Here is a 6000-nt window from a genome sequence, read left to right as displayed (position 1 = left end):
TTAATTTTTTTTTTTTTTTGTAACTACACCTGGTTTGATGTCAAAGACGTCGAAATTGGATTTGATGGGGCTGTCACGGAGCCCCGCCGCTGTCAAATCTGCCTGACATGAACGGCTCCAGGTTCTGTCATGAGCTGATGGGGCGGCATCTGTCAAAATTGACAATAACAAGACAGACAACATGTCAAATGCCTCGGCTTCCCTAGAGCGTGCAGGATGGCTCATCTAGATCTCGATGGCCCTTCTGTACATACCAATAAGCAGCCTCATTCCTATCCAGGGCTTTGGTGCTCCGGCACTTGCGCAGCAAAATCCGGGGTTAGCTGCGTCAATAGTCCAAGTCCACGGAGACGGGGATCGGAATGTCCCGCACTGATTACTATTAGTATACTGGAGGCGTCAACCTATGCGGTGCATACTCCCTAGGGAGACATTTGCTTTTGACATGAACGAAAAGCAGAGGGCGCTCGGGAAGCTCATGTGATAGCCTCAACAACACAACAAGGGTATCGTCTCGCCCCGCGCGCAGAATGACGAGACTCAACGATGAGATGTTGCCCAAACGGGCCAGACATTACTGCCGACGGTCCAGCCATACCTGCGCGAGAGAGAAGAGACTTTGCTTCGTGGCTGGATGATCATGTTTCAGCAAAAGCGGGGTCGATCGAAGACGACGGTTGGCGATCCTCGATCTCATACCAAACTCATCAAAATGATAGTCTGCGGAGGTAACACCTCCTCCCACGACGAGAACAAGGGCCATGAGCAACCAAAACTTTCAAATCACAAACGAGAAACCGGGAACCACCTTCGCCAAGTTGGGGCGCAAATCATGAACGCAAAACCTGGCAGATAACAATGTTTGAGAACTGGTGCTTCCTTGATCCGCTTGACGAACATCACTCAGCATCGACGGCGATCTTGCAACCCAACCGTCCTCGTCTAGCCCGGAATGTGGCTTGCCAGGCTTGGTATGTTTCGTCTCATATAGGTTCATTTGCCCGCTCACGTACACACAGTGAGAAGCATCAGACACCCCGCGCGGCGAGCTCGGTGTGTCCGATGGTGGCAGGTGCTGGTGTGGTCATTGAAGGGGTTGCGGCATGCTCAGGCTGATGAGTGGTTGCGTCATTATCTGCACTCCTTGGGGTTTGGAAGGGTAGGTAAGGTGGAAGGTTGGACTGCGAGAAGTGCCTGCAACCCCAAAGTCTGGCTTACACTCGAGGAGCCCTCATGCCCACCTCACTCGGGTCTGTCCTTTGATTCAAGTCCGTCCCATGTGTGCTCATGAGGTGATGCAGAAAGGACGGTGCAAGTGTTGTGTCCCTTCCGTGGCTGTGTTGTGTTCCAAAGTTCGTTGACCGTTGCTACCGAGGCGTTTCTCCATGTCCGCACACAGAATTGCACATGTCCATGGCACCCTGCGTGGTGTCTCCAGTCCTCGAGCAGATGGCGGGGCCAGAAGAGGGGAGAGAACATGAGGTTCATCATGGATGAGAGTGTTGCACTAAGGCAGGCGCCTGCCCAGGCTGCTTGTTGAGGGCTCCTTGAAGAGGATGTTGTTTGGAAGCTACACTCTGGCATGCTGTCAATCGCAGGCGCTCATGTGAAGGTCATCATGCTGGGCAGGGCAGCCGTGTGTGGGCGAGCCGGCACCTAGTGCATGAGCAGGGTGGCAGACATCCAATGGTAGTGTTATGGACTGGAGGGCTTGAGGTGCGAGCGCGGGATGTTGTGCCGTGCGGACGGGAGGTGTCATGTCATGGATTGTCAATGACGAGGGGCGTGGACGAGGTGGCCTTGTGTCGACATGGCTGACACACAAAGAACCTGTAAGTGACCTGAGGGAGGTGCCCGTGTTTCCCGTCGTGCCTCCACCTGACACGCGCTGCCTCTTTCCCGTCCTCATCCACAACCCGTCCCGCATCGTCCGGGTCGTCCGGGTCAAGGTGCATTGTGTTGAGTTGTCCAGGGCAGCTCACGTCTGCACCTTCACCTTCCCACGGACGGGTGTCACCAGGTCACCAAACAAGATCCGACTGAGGTGCCCGCTCCAGCATGGATGAGGGGAGGCAGGTACTCCTGGCTGGGCATGACTGATGTTGCCAGACCCAGATACCTAAGCTACCTAGGTAGCCACTAGGCAGCAGTCAGCATCCAAGTTGGTGATCACCTCCCCTTGGTCTTCACGCTGCCTGGAGCTGTTAACGACAAATGGAAGGAGCACGATGGCCATGAGAAGGTAGAAACTGGGAAGGCACGGAAAACTATAATGCCCCCCCTTCCCCCTCCCTCCCTCCCCGCCCCCCCTTTCGCCAGACAAATTTTCGCTTCCTCCTCCATCTGTCGTCAGAAAGAGTGTCAGCATCGAGACGGTCGAGGTGCCGAAATAATGACTTGACCGAGTGTGTGCGTGAGCTAGAGCAAGATCATCATCTTCTTCATCCATCTTCATGCATGATATGTCAAATGATTGTCCTCAACAGGTTGATGCAAGCGTCTTTGTTGTGTGCATTGGCCACGATGAACATGCCTCGCGGAGTTGAGGGCCCTGTCCTGCCTACGCTTGGGTCATTGTACAACGCTGCGTGGGATGTGGTGTGCAACAACGGTGCAACAATCACAGATTTGGAGGTATCGGTCTGGGACTCCTCTGAGTGATCATCATGTCTCAATGAAAGTCTCAATCGTAGATTCAGGACAACGCCAGTCCGAACCCACGACGTGCGTAGTAACATGGCCCATCTACCCTTCGATACCTCTGTTCACGTCATCGAGCCTGTGGACGCCGTTGGGGTCTTCCCCGCCAGTTTATAGAAGTTAAAGGGGAAAGATACCTCATGGTTCGACCGTAAAGTTTTCAGAGGGCTTGTCTCCTGCTGTTCAACCACACCTCGACTCGGTCTACCCGTGTACGCGGGCAGATTGATGGCACTTAGAACACTCAGTGGCTTGATATACTATATTCAACGTCGTGCTCATGGCATCACAGACGCGTATTCTTTCAGTTTATCTCGGCTGTCATGTTCAGCGTCTCGTCGCTCTCCTTCAACTCGACTACTACCTTTGCCTCTTTTTCCCTCTCCTCCTTTTCCTCTCTCGTCATTGATTCATCCGGAGTATCCAGCAAAAAAGAGATGTTAGTCGTGGCGTCAAACTCCCACCTACAGTAACATAAGTACCTGATATAAAGAGCTGTTGTCAGCCAGGTAATACTAGGTATGAGTAGAGCTGCTACCGCCATACGTCACGGGATTTATCGAAAAGCGTCAATAACCGCTGTGCTAAGGATGATCTGTCTTTGCCCAACTTATCAACGCCGTTATCAATCGTACTCTCTCTCGATGCTCTGATGTGAGATCCAGAACGAGTAGGCACAGAGTACTTTTTCTCAATCAGCACGACGGGTACCATAACCAACCAGCCAACCATCGGGCGAGCAAGCTATCTAGATCAGAAATAAGAGGATCTTGGTAAACAAAAAACAGGGATTTGCCATTCTGCAGGACGGGACCACGCATCAACATGCCGCCCATGTGTAGATCCGTAGCGGTAACGACAGAGTCTAGACTGACGGGCCCGGGACTGTCACCAGATCAGCGTCAACTGCAAGACCTTGTTCCTGACGTCAGAGACACGTGTTATGGGCGAGAGAAAGGAGTTCCTCATGCCACGAAGGCATCGTGCCTCCCTATATGCCGAACCACCACACGGTATTGACGGAACATGCATCTAAACCCTCGACGGATATGCACACTCTCCGTATATCTTTCTGTATTTCCAACACCAGCTAGCGGTGATGATCGATATAGAGTTGCGAACATAGCTCTGGTCTCAGTCTCCATCGGTGAGTACCGTCGAAAGAGATAGGTATTCCTGTTACCGTGCCCCCGTCTCGTGGACTGGATGAGAGAAAATGCATATTACTAGCTGTGACATGGACCACAGACGATCTCACCCCAGGGTTGGCCGCAGCCATACTCTGATATGACACATATAGTATGTTTGTACAGTCGTAGGGTCTGGACCATAGGTAATTAGGTGTTCTCTTTTTTCATTGGACATCAGTGCCAGCCTGGTCTTGTTCCTTAGTGGGAAGAGCATCTCGCTAGCGCTTCGTCCACCGGTCTCACCAATACAGTAACTGCATAATATATCCTGCCCAGCCAACCGTCAATGAACGAGTGGGACACCTTACCTTCTACTAGAGATAGACTGAGTAACGTGTAGCATCTCTACCCAACAGACCGAGAAAAACATCGGTCATGCTCCAGAATTAGCTAATTGTCTGTCTGGTGGGATCCATAACACGGGCCTACCCGTTGGCGGCAGCAGCGGCGACAGCGGTGGTGGCGGATCCAGCAGACGGAGAGGTATTCTTCTCCAACCGGCTATGCTGTTCCCCTGCTTCCGGTTGCGATTTGGCACCGCCCCTGCAGCATCAGCTCCGAATCATGGCAGCATACACAGTATTACCTACCTAAGGCCGGAGGACGAAACTCAATGCTAGACCCAAATAGACCCGGTACCTACGTATGTACCAAACAAAGATAAGATGAGCCCTAGGCGGTTGTGACCAACTACAACACCCCATGTTCCCCGGCGAGATCGACATCTGTTATCCGTAGACGGAATGAGATGGATGGATGCAAGGCGGCGCAGCGGTGACCGGCCGGCATGGGAAGGAAATCAACTCCGGGAGCATACCCGGTTTGGTGGCTTGCTGGCTGTCTGGATCAATGGATCGATCGATCGATGAACAGATAGGGTGGACGGAGATATTGCAGAGCATCACCTCGGTATTTCGCATGCGGCCTGCATCACCAGCCGTCCACTGAGGTCGCTTGCCGACCTCCCGAGAGCTGTGGAAACATATGGAGCCGGATGGCGCCGCCTTGCGCACGATGTAAGGCGAAGAACGATGAGATGTCTTTGATACCTATCTCGTCGCCCACCTGCGAATCTGTCTGTGACCACGGCTGCAAGGTGTCGGCTTCGGCTGGCGGATAGCCCCGCGAGTGGATACTCATTCATAGATCGATCGACGCAGTGCTCCGTAAGGAGTCGGATCTTGAGCTGTCGCGCCCTGTGGAAAACGGTATCAACCTGCACCACGCAGGGTTCAGTCGCAATTTGTTGAACTTGATGCTACGTATGTTGTTGTAGTGGTCTCGCGCGGTGCCTCGCCCCGAGCCTCGGTCACTGTTCAGGCACCATCAACCAGACTTTAGGGTGAGAAGAGGATGCCCCGGGACAGTATCGGCACGGACAAGCATTGCGTTGGGGCTAGGAATAGTCACACAGCGTGGTGCATCTGCAAGTGGCCTTTCATGGAGGGCACCAGTGTGGGTTAGATACCGAGTTAGGCAAGCGAAGCATGTATGTACATACAGTACGTATTTACCTTGGTCCCCACAGAACATGCCACCTAGCCCGGATTGACGTTGTGATGAGTCCCCCTGCTCACCTCCTTCATGCACCAGATCGATAGCTAGCAGGTCAAAGGGCAGACCGCTGGCAAAGCTGAAGCCCAAGGCGTGATCCTCAAGACCGAACGTTGCATAGGAGCATCAAGGGGCTAGTCCTCCATAAACCTGGTCAGTCATTCCGTGTGCAGTACACACGGCCAAAGCTCAGCTGCTTTTGATGAGGATCATCCAAAGATCTCAGTATGTGACAAGGGCCAGACCCGACCCGAGAGCAGCGAAGGAAAACAAGCTCACGAACCAAAACGACGAATCCATGGCTCTCAGCGCATCTGCCATTCCCAACAGGCCGGAACGCCCAATGAAAACGTCCACTACTTACCGGGATCAACAGCACAGACCGGGGGACCCGGAATCTTCGGTAGCGTCGCATGCCGCAGCATCGAATCGTGTTTGTGCACCCACATGTTTCTCCGATGTGATGGAGGGGGAGAGGGTTCTAGCCGCGAGGGGTGATGAGAAGTGCTGACAAGAGAAAAAAACAAAAAAAAAAAAAACAAAAAAAGAACACATG

The sequence above is a fragment of the Mycothermus thermophilus genome, assembly GCF_041956435.1.
Source record: "Mycothermus thermophilus strain CBS 625.91 unplaced genomic scaffold VTJ04scaffold_1, whole genome shotgun sequence".
NCBI classification, from domain to species: Eukaryota; Fungi; Ascomycota; class Sordariomycetes; order Sordariales; family Chaetomiaceae; genus Mycothermus; species Mycothermus thermophilus.
The sequence above is the reverse complement of the archived record's forward strand: the minus strand, read 5'-3'. Positions refer to the sequence as shown.